We start from the raw sequence: 12,077 nt of genomic DNA, 5'->3' as shown, positions 1-12,077 counted from the left end.
TTATAAAACTTTTGTTTTTCATTACATTGCATTAGATTTTATGTATTTTTGAATTCCATTAAAACATCTATTGGCTATAGTGATTCTCTTTTGTATTTCTATTGTAATATTGTTGATTACAGAACACAAATATGCAAAATTGTCAATAACTTCAAAAAAATATATTCTAGCTATTAATTTTTCACAGGTGCGTACGAATCCTGACTTGCTGCAATAAAATTTTGACGTGACTTTATCACAAATTAGTTTATATATTATGAATAAATAAGAATTTAGGTAAAAATTTTTTAAAAAAAACTATGTTTATTAGAAATTTAATTTTTCCCCACCCATATCAGCACAAGACTTTGTTTTAAAGATATGTTTTAAATGAATGTCTTTAAAAAGGGACAGAGTACTAAATTTATTTATTTTTAAAATTCCTTGGCAGTATCTAATCAAAAGTTTAGACTTGTATTGATTTTTGTTTTAAAAAATGAAAGCCAATCGAAACAATACTTGCTTCTCGGTAACTGTTATAAGCGGCATATTACAGGGTAACAAAAAAATATAGGGATCATTTTTGGATGCTTTTATTTCCAAAATTTATTACATAAATTCAGCGATGCTTCTCAATATGTCGACCTCCGGCATATTAGATTTGTCTACAACGCTTCGGCCATGATTTTAAAGCCCGCAAAATGATTTCCTGGGGGATTTTCTTCACCTCTTCTCTAATAGCTCCTTGAAGGCCTCTCAATGTAGAAATTCTTCACTTATTCAGTTTGTTTTTCAGGTGTCCCTATAGGAAATAGTCGCAAGGTGCAGCATCAGGACTGTTTGGAATCCATTGTTCTGGTCTCAGGAATTGCACTTGCTGATCTGTTAGGAATTTCGGGTGACCTTAGATGCATGCGATGGGGCAGAGTCCTGATGAAACACAGCATCACCATTAGGGTACAATCTGCAGTAATCATCCTTAAAAAAGGGCTTTAATATCTTCTGTATGTAATACTCAGAATTTATTTTGGTTCCAGGTTTCACAAAACGAGGTTTGGTCACACCATGGGCGGATATGCCCATCCAAACCATTACGCCTTTGGGATGAGGCACCGTGGTTGATCGTGTCAAGTCTCGCCTGTTCTGCCCACGGCTAAGATATTGAACTTTAGATTTAGCATTGGTATCAGATAGATAGATCCAAGCTTCATCAGTTGTAATGAACTTTCGCCATCTGTCCTTACGGAGAAGCTTGTAGAGGGGCCATGAACGTTGCCTCCTAATCTGCACCGATCTCTCACTTAAATGATGACATTTAGGTTTTTTATGGCATTTTTTCTTCAACTTTTGTTTTAGTTGATAGCTTACAACTTGCTGACTCACGTTAAGAGCTTTAGCCATGCTTGCCTGTGTTGGTGGATCCGGTTTTGATGTCATCTTATCAAGCTTCTGCAAATCTGATTTCTTCAATTTGCTTGGCCGTCCACTTCTTTTTGGTTTTGCATTATTTTGCATCGATCCGAGTTTTGAATTCTTGATGCGACTGATATGGCTGAGTGAAATCGCAATACCTTTCTTTTTAAAATGGGTTTGTATAATCCTGTGGCTCCAGCGAAGTTCTAAAAATGCTTGTACTTGACCAATTAGCTTTTCGTCAAATTTCTTCAAAGGCATTTTTGTGATTTTATAAAATAGTATTGCAATTGAAAGTCTAATAGCAGAGCTTTGGATCAGTATGATATATATGTAAAAAGGTTTTAAAACTTTAGTGGTAGATAACCACAAAAGTGATCCCTATACTTTTTTGTTGCCCTGTATTTTACTATATTATATTTATTTGGATCCCTATTTAATAATTTTTACACTGTAAAAAATCTGTTAAATTTACGGAAGAAATGTCAGAAGGTGTGCCAGAATAAAACCGCTAATTTCACAGAAAAATATTGTTATTTAAAAACAGACAACTGTTTTTTAAGCTCATAACTATTGTTACTTAAGCAAAAAAATTTCGTCATTTTACAAACTCCGTTATTTAAAGAAAAAAACTCGGTTATTTTCATTAAATAATTTATTATTTTGTTTTTTATTATCTACAAAATATCCATGATAACATTGAGGTCGGTGAGAGCCGAGAGTAGAGCTCGTACGACCAATCAACGCAGGGATTCGAACCTAGGTTAACTCATTGCGAGGCAAGTGCTACACCCCCCTGAGCTACAGAAGCACAAGTTTTCATTATGAAGAAAACACGCAAACTGTTTTGATCTTAAAAGTCTCATTGAAATCTTATTTAAGTGTAACATTACATTTAAATCTAAAGTGACCTCCCCCTTCATAAAATTGTTAAACTGCTTAACAAAAAATTACATCTAAAGAAACGTTATAATCCGGTAGAGTATCATTTTTAGAGTAAAATCCATTTACAGTTTTATTTATTCGATGTTCATAACCGTAAAATAATTACTGAAAAGTAAGAACTAGTATAAAAAACAATTATAAAATGATATGAAAAAGATAAAGTTATCGTACGAAAAGCAAAATTGAATGCCAAAAACTAGAATTTGAACTGAATGTTTTGTCCGTTTGTGATTTGAAGGAAAAACATAGAAAAACTGTTTTGTCAACAAAACAGCCTTAAACCGTCAAATATATAAAGACTATAAAATAACGGGAATTATTAACATTTTGCAAATATCGATTAAAAATCGAAAAATCTGTATTCTTCTTTAAAGAGTTTTTAAATTTATAGTTACTTTTTAGAGTGTAGTCTTTGTGAATCAGAGATGTTAGTTGCACAAGAAAACATAAATCTAGAAATTATCTTTTAAAATACTTTCGATTTGCAGGCTACTCATCATTTTTCAATCATTTGTTTAGATTAATAACCCTTAAACTATTTAAACTGAATGTGGGAATTAAATAAATATAGGCGTCGAATTTTTTCTAGAAATTTATCAGTCATGTTTCTTTACAACTTCACTACAATGATTTTCTCAGTAATATTGAGTTACAAGATGCTGGGTAAATCAAATTTTATTAAATAAGCTTTTTTTTCAACAGTTCTTTGCAAAACGTATGATGCTCATTTTAATTACGCCTGCTTTAAACTACGCTCGTTTATGCAAGGTAATAGCATGTTAATCATATTAAGTTTTTTTTTTTTTTTTTTTTTTTTTTTTTTTTTTTTTTTGTAAATAAAGCAAGTCTTATCATAAAATTATCTTTTGAATTTTGCCTTGTACAATAGGTCAGAAAAAAATTTCTTCTTACACAAAATTTTCCTACATGGAAGTTAAAACAAAAAATTTAAATAATTATCTTTTTTCTTAAAAAAATTAATAAAATTTTTTTACACAATTCAAACATATCTCAGTAGCAATTAAAGCCCCTCAGCAAATTTTTCATGTTAATTGGATATAAAAATATAAAATATCAAATTGATTATTTAAACATGATTGAATAATTAAATAAAACTAAAATAAATAGCTTTTATGATGAGTTGAATGATATAAATTTATAAATAGCTGAAATGCTGAGCTTTTTAAAGAAATCAATGCAAAAAAATTTTGCACATCTCTTTCACGAAGAAAAAATTCTGCTAAAAGGACATTTTTAATAAAAAGTCATAATTTAGGTAATTAAAACCAAAATATACAGTATTTAAGCCACTTATTTGGTTGTTTTTTCCTTTCGCATGTTAACGATTTAGCGGAAATTTTCGTTTTCAAAATTATAGTTCTAATTACCACACATTTAGTACAAAAGTTAAAAATTAATTTAACTAAATAACTCGTTTTTATGCCATGCTCTGAGATATAACGTTGAAATTACTAAATCTTGCCACATTTACCAAACTTTATCACACTTTATAAAACCGAATTTTATTGTTAATTTTACCAAAATCTTTACGAAAGCGCTCCGGTAAAAATTAACGAAGTTTTTGGTGCTCCCACCGAGCCAGAAATACGGCAATTTTTATTATATTTTAGTAGCTTTGATCATACCTTTTATTTTCAGTTTACGTATTTCAGTGGGAAATAAAATCTTTTTACGCAGTTTTCATGTTAGTTGGATAAAAAAAATATGAAATATCAAATCAACTAGATAAAACTATTTTAATAAAAACGAAATAAACAAACTCCCCCTTCTTTAAATACTTATTCTATTCTATCAATGTCTCAACAGCTACTAGAGTTACTAGAGTCAACAGCTAGTTTCCAAATCCAAGTATGATTTTTTTTTTAGTGGCGGTAATGGAAAAAGACATAAGTTCACCAAAATCATTAAAGAAATTCAATCCTAACCACATGCCGAAAAAAATAACTGGAATAAAGTTTGTTATTATTTTACAAAACAAAACAATATTTCTTTTTGCAAAGGAATTGTCAAGAAACAGAATACTTTTTTATCTTATTATCTATCCATTAGCCGTTATACTAGAGGTTAGCTTTTGAGAATCCTCAAATTTTTTCAGTTAATTGCTTTAATAATTTTGCTAGTAGAAAACTCGAAATAAGATACCCAGAAATACTCAAAGAAGGAAGTTCGCTTTAAACGTAGTACTTAAAAATCACCCTATTTTTAGAAAAATTGTAATTTTCTTTCATTGGGTGAACTTGAAGTAAAATTTGCAACAAAGTCATTATAAATTCTATTTACAAGAAAAGGATTAAATAGATTGTTTTTACACACAATGATCGTAAAAGGGAAAAATATAAAGTAACTACATGTTTCTGCTTGTAAATTTAATAATTAACTTATCACAGTAAGCTATTTTTATTCAGCACCTTGCTTAATATCATATCTATGAGCTATTTTTATTTAATAACATTAATTTTAATTCTTTACTTTGAAAATATTTTGTAAGAACTGCAACAAATATTATCGCTATTATACTGATAACTAATAGATCCCATTAGTTACATTATAATATGTGAATTTAGATACCTATTTACAAACTTATACTATCATTACATGTAATTAGATAGGAAATTTGATTACTATTTAGAAACCTAATTACATATTCTCAAATTGTCCTATCTTTATTTTGAAATGAAATGCATTGAATGGTTGCATAAATTTCTATAAATTAAGCTGAAAGATAAATGGGAAACAAGATGCTTTCCATTTATCAAAATATTTTCATCGAGTACCTTTCATACGCCAATGATTTTACATAAATAAAAAAACGAAGATTATCTAATTAACATTTCATATTCAAATGACTCAATATCTTTTCAGTTCTTTTCCTTTCCAAATAAACCATTATCCATTCACATGAAGAGAAAAAAGTTCTTGTCATGTTAATTCCTGCCAACCAAACCTCTAAGCCAAGAAATTAAAGTTGGAAATTTTAATGCCTGAACTGGACAATAAAACAGTTGTGAAAAAGTTCCGCTACACTTCAATAACTTTATATTGGATTAAAAATAGAATGCATAATTCTCTTTAATGGAAGTTAGATAAGCCTATAATAAGAGCTTTTATTTCATAGGTAGTACATTATAAAGAGAATTGCCTTACGACTCTATCTCATCATCAATCAAATCTTTTTTTATCGTGAAAACACACTTTACTGAGAGCCATGAGAGTTTCTACACTGCTATAGTAGGATTATTTTTTTCCTATAATAATGATAAGTGAATTCTCTTATCATTTGTCAAAATGTGCTACAATTTTATTTAAAAATTGATGATATCTAATGTTGTTAAACATGAATTGCTATATGCTATATGACTCGGAACTAGTTAAACTTTAAAAATAAGCAATTCACGAAATGTCTTAATTTCCTCAAAGCATAAAAATACGAGAAAAAAATTAATTATATTCATAAACAATAAGTTCATAAAAAAATGTTTGAGTAACTCTCAATAACAGGAAAGTTTGGATTTGGGTTTTAAAATATTAATGAAGTCAAGCCATGAATTTTTAACATTTTTGTGTGGTTCTCTTTTCAAACGTTGCACTTAAAGTCTTTAGAAAAGTAAATTTTCAATGTTTAAAAAATGTGAAAGTTGTAAATGCCATAACAAAAGCTTGACCGAAACTTTATTACCTGAATCTATATTTTAAAAAATTAGAAAACTTTTAAACGAAGTCAATAATTACACTAAGGGACAATTTTTTTCGATTGCATCAGATTTTCTAACAGATCTTACGTATTTTCGTAACGTGATTTCAAATCTGCAATCGGTTTCTCTCTTTAAGCTACCAATTTTAATACTAATTACATGCCCTAACTCCCCTAAAAGTTTGTAGCAACATTTACATGAACCCCTATTATATGTAACGTTTTTAAGCTTGTGCATTTCGAACAAAAATTGACTAAAAGTATTTTTTTTAAATCTGCAGCTTTAGGAGCAAAACTAACTTCATATTCTGTATTTGTTTCTCAAGTGTTATCTATCAAGGAAAGGAAAATTTAATTGAGGATAAAATTTGGTATAATATATTAATGGTGCTCACAAGGGTGCCTCGTTTTTTAACTTTTTTACAGAGTAAAATGTAGCAACTGTAATGCTGTTAAAATCTAAAATATTTGTTAATTGTATTATAATCAATTTCTTATATACATTGGTATCATATCTGTAACATTAAGTGAAAAGGTGGATGAAATTCTTCTTAACTTGATATTCCTTTTTAATGATTTGAAAATTAATATTAACTAGATTAATATTAACTAAAATTGACTAGAGCAAAAAACATAGATTCAGGTAGAATAATATTTTCTTTTCTGAATGATCTAAGACATCATGTCAAAAACATTTAATAATATGTGAAACATTTAATATTTTTCCAAGTTTTTTTGAAAAAAATTTATACGTTTAAACCTTTTTATTTCCTATTTCTTTCTTGTGAACCTGTTACAAGATTTTATCAGAATGATTTTGACAATGGAAAAAGTTTTTTTTAACCCTTATAGTTATTTAATTTACAAAGAACACGATTCATAAATATTTTGCTAAATATGTGTTACACAAATGATCTTATTAAGTGAAATGTAGATAGAGCTATTATTCAAGTTCTAACTGCGGATTTGTTCAAGTATTTTATGAAGTAAATCACCCTCGTGTAATATCTTACCCAATGTAATATATAGTATAATTAAGCTCGCAGATTTACTAAGACATGCTATGTGATCAAGATTAAACTTACGCTGTTTGAATCCTCATTATTATTAAACTACTAGACAAATCTCAAACACGTTGAGCAACTATTAATTTTGAACTATGTTAAGAAACTTATTTAATAAATCAATTAAAAAATTTTAATTAAATTTTTTGAACAAACTAAGTATTTTTAAGGCATATAAACTAAAATTATCCTGATAATCAAATCCTGATAAGGATTATTTAAAATGATCAATAAGATTTCTTAGTAAAAACTTTATAAACAGGTTAATTCTAATCTTTTCATTTTAAAATGTTTAATGTCAATTACGCTTTTCACAGTCTTTTTAACAGTTTTTGAATTAAAATATGTTTTTTCTTAAAAATTCTTTATTCAAAGTACAATAGGCATTCATTCTTGAATAAGTTTTTAATTAAGACATTATTTTGACTGTTGGTTTACCATTTAGCCTTGTTTTTATAATTTTTATTATTATTTTTCTTTTTCCCTTTTTTCATTGTTCTGTAATTTTTCCATGTTTTCTCCACATTTTGAACTCATTTTATTAGTTCTATTTACTTACAGCTTATGCGCAGCAAATAAAACTTACTGTTTTTCTTAATTTTCTTCGTTTTTTTTCTTTTGGTCCTTTTTGTATTTATCTATTATTCTATACATATATAACTGATTAAAAAAATAATAAAAACACGCTATGCCCTTGTTTGTCAAGGAAAAGTACTATAAATTTTGCTTTCTTTGGGAAAGCATTCAAAACTGTAATTAAAGATATGTTTTGAAATCTAGACACCAATTTGTTTCATGTGAGATACTAAACCAAAGTAATAATTTTCAAGATTATGAGAAATTGTAATACTTTTAATCATTTACAAAGGTTTCTTAAATTCTTCGTAAAGAAGGATTTAAGAGGGAAAAAAAGGGTAAATTACTCCTCAGCTAGGGTGTCATGAAAAAGATGGCTCTACAATTTCAAGATCAAGGACAAATTGAAGGCATTGTTGAGGCAACCCAGTTATTAATTTTACTCACATACAAGCTGATTTTCATCGATTTGAATCTGGCAGGGTTTCATGCCTTTACCGGTAAACAAACCCTGTCCTTACATAGTGAGAGCTCAACGCCTTTTTGCACCATCGCAGCTCGGTATTATTTACACTCTAGAAATTTGGTTGTACGCTAAGATATAAATACTGCAAAAGACCTGTCTGGATACTCTGTATACATTAGATATTGTATTGTATCAGAACTATATTACTGTGTATCAAATAAATGTATGTTACCATGTGTCAAATGTTCAATTTATATTTCACATTTTTAATTTTATTTGATAACATCTATGAAAACAAAACTGCCCCAACTTAACAAGTTTTTTCTAATAAACTTTTTAATTATTTGCAAAAAGATACATCAATGTTCAAATTACATTACTACACCCCTTTCAAGCGTAATTATAGAGTTTGTTTATTAGATAAATCACATCATCTTAGGAAAACGAAAAAAATATCAATGAAGAGAATGCAATTACACAAAAAAAGATCTATCGCAGGTGGCAACTAGCTGAAGAGCTCAAAGGCAAATGATCAATAGAACAGAACACAGAGATACAAAAAAATATCTGACGGATTTTCCCCCCGGAAAATGTATGAGATGCAAGAAAACTTAATTTGGAATAAAGCCAGATCCTATCCTTAAAACCTTCATAGTTCGAAATTGACATTTCAAAATAAATTATTTATAAATCTGTTTTAAAAAATAAACATAAACATAGCGAACAAAGAATTGTAAATTATCGTCTATGTCATTTTTAGTTATCGTTTTCCATCTCAGATTTGCTTTTTGTTGCTTCGAATGTTCATTTTTCAATTCAATTTGATGTCCGCAAAGAAAAATATTTCTTAAGACAAAAACGAAAAAGAAATTTTTTTATAAAAATTACATTGGATTTTTAGATGACTGTAAGTACACTGTAAAAAAAATTTGGTGTTTAGTTACCACTATTTGCGGTACTGTGCTTAACTAAATAAGTTTTTAAAAAAACATAACTGTAATGCGAAAAAATGTAGAAAATTGACAAAAAGAATTAGTGTGAAGATATTACTAAAGATGTGCTTGTTTTTAAACCAAATGTTTTCTCAAAGAAGCTGTAATTTGATTTAAATATGAATTAAAATACACATTGTCAGTAAACACACAAATAAATGAATAAAACTATAACTGTGCAAACGGAAATAGAAAAATGTGACTACAATCACAGTAGAAACTTTTAGCACATCCTAACATCAAAAATTGTGGCTACTGTACACCAAATTTTTCTTATCGTGTAGTGACTGCGTTAATTTTGACACGTCTATAAAATTATTATTTACTGACCCAGAAAACGAACTTACGTGTCATTAACGTTTTCTGTGTCAAAACTGATTGAAAACAGAAAACGAAAATTATTGCTGACATTTCCACCAATAATTATTTTCCTTGCTAATCCATAAAAATAAAATCCATATTAATTTTTTAAAAATATTTTAAATCAAATATTATGTTAACTTGTTTTAATCAAAATAAAATACATAGGAATTGGCAGGAATTTATTGAGTTTTAATTATTGAGAAAGAGAAATAACAAACATCTTAATAAGTTATTACGTACCTTATTAAAAACTAATTTCTTTTATATATCTCATACTTATAATATTTCATACTTATAATATTTCATATTTACTATATTTCATATTTATAATATTTTTTATTCATAATATTTGAAGAAATAGAGGCAGATTTCCCTGTAAATAAAAGCATTACATGGATAAAAGGTAAATTGAAAAGAATAATTTATTTGCAAATATTAAATAGGTATTCTTCAAATCAGTGTTTTTCAATGAAAACTCTTTTACTTTCCAAGTATTCACTCTAACTATTTAAGTAAATGTTGGCTAGTTTCACGTTAAATCTATCGAGTCACAAAGTCCTCCATGTTCCCACAACAAACCATACCACTAGGGGTACTGAATTGGAGACTGATCGTTCTCTGATTCAGGCCAAAATTATGATCTGTGGATGAATACATGGATGTATGTATGGGTTCGCCCTATAAACGGGTAGTAACAATTTGAATTCTTGATCCTCCAAGTATGTAGGATAGCCAGATTCTATAAAATACTGTTGGTGAAAAAAAGTTTGGTCAGGATAGCGGTGAAAAGTTTTATTCACTTTAAAATTCACTTTTTGCGTATTTCGATATATATCTTGAACACCTACAGCGAATCACAACTTTTTGAAAATAATTGTATAACTTATTATTTGAATTTTTCGAAAATTACTGGTACGTTGCCTTGGAAACTGGTGTGTTAATAAGGCATTTAGATGAGACTAGGACAGAATTTGTAGCCCAAGAAGCTTTCATCTGACCCACGAAAAGTTAAATTTATTAAACATTAAGGTAGCTAAAAGAGATGTTTATTATATTTTTGCGATATTTTTTTCCTTTTATCGATAAAACAGAGAGAAGACAAACCTTTTATTAAATAATTACACTAACTTGGGAACTTTCAAATTGACTAAAGGAACGTAAATACACACACACACACATATATANTCCTATGCTTTTATCATATATATATACTGCTTGCGAGTAATAAATATAATTCAATGTAATAAAAAAAGTAATCTAAATTTCTTTTGTTTAAACAAACAAATTGTTTTTCGCTGATTTATTTTAACTCAATTAAGAAACATTCACCAATGCTGGCTATGAAATAGAAAAGAAACTCAAATATATAGCTATTTGTAAATTTGTGAATTAAAAGTATGAATGCAAATTCTGAAAAAAATGTTGGTGAAAAACTCATCGTACTTATCGTTATAAAAATATTTATATGTTTTACTTTTCCAGGTTCTATTCAAATTATTTCTTCGTTTGAATAGATTTTAATATTTAAACAATGTGAAAAAGTGTATAAAGATTTTAAATACCAAAATGCTATTTTCAAAAAGATAAAATGAAATGGAAAAGACAAATATTAAACTTAAACAAAACACTTACGTGAAACAGGATTCTTTCCTGATAGAAATTGTATTTACATAACGATTTTGTTTGTTCCTCTAAACTTTTTTGTGAAAAATGAATTCGTAGACAAACTCGTTGACTTCAAAACTAAGTGAAAACAGGCTAACATGTATAACTTATTTTTTAAATCAATATACATTTTCTATAAAGTAATTATTTGTAAAATACTTGGAGAAATTCAATAAGAAGGTTAAGATAGTAAGATAAACAAAGTTATATCATAACCAAAGTAATTTTCTTAGACTGCGTTTTTAAAAATATAATTTTTTTGTTATTGTTATACTTAAAAATATTGCATTAGTAACTACTTCTTACTTAACTATTTTCAATTCTTAAGATACTTTAGAAGTACGCATTGGGTCAAGTAGTAAACTGTCCGGTTTTTTTAAAAGGAAATAAGCACTATATTAACCCTTTATGGTTATGTAACAGCTCTTGGTCACCGGTTACAATTTATTGTCAATAAATTCCGAACGTAAAGGTATAATGATGAGTGATAAACACTGAGAATAAAAATATAGTCAGAACCACCGGAATATCGATAAATTTGCGGTATTTCTTGATCTATGGGAAGATCAGAAAGATCGGTAATTTTTACCGAAGCGCTGTGGTAAATTTTTCTTGATATCTTAAAGCATGGCAGAAGACGATTTATTTGGTTAAATTCCTTTTTGGTTAAATTCTTTCTACAGTTTTTTGTTCTTCTTACTCAATGTGTGGTAATAAGAAACTAAAACTTTAAAAAACATAATTTCTGGTAAACCATTATCATATGAAAGGGGAAATTACCAAATGAAAGGTTTGAATACCGTATATTTTGATTTTATTAACCAGAATTACGCCTTTTTTTTTACCAGAAATGGTTGGGTTGGTTGATTCTAATGCCACTTGCCACACGGGCAAGTCTGCTT

The 12,077-nt window shown here is 28.0% G+C and overlaps 1 protein-coding gene across 1 annotated transcript in view; it reads left to right on the top strand.

Moving 5' to 3' along the window:
• The window catches only part of LOC107456707 (uncharacterized), a 58,907-nt gene that overhangs the window by 20,621 nt on the left and 26,209 nt on the right, over positions 1 to 12,077 (top strand). The window lies entirely within an intron of this gene.

Source organism: Parasteatoda tepidariorum, chromosome X1, assembly GCF_043381705.1.
Source record: "Parasteatoda tepidariorum isolate YZ-2023 chromosome X1, CAS_Ptep_4.0, whole genome shotgun sequence".
In the NCBI taxonomy this organism is placed as follows: domain Eukaryota; kingdom Metazoa; phylum Arthropoda; class Arachnida; order Araneae; family Theridiidae; genus Parasteatoda; species Parasteatoda tepidariorum.
The sequence above is the reverse complement of the archived record's forward strand: the minus strand, read 5'-3'. Positions and strand labels throughout refer to the sequence as shown.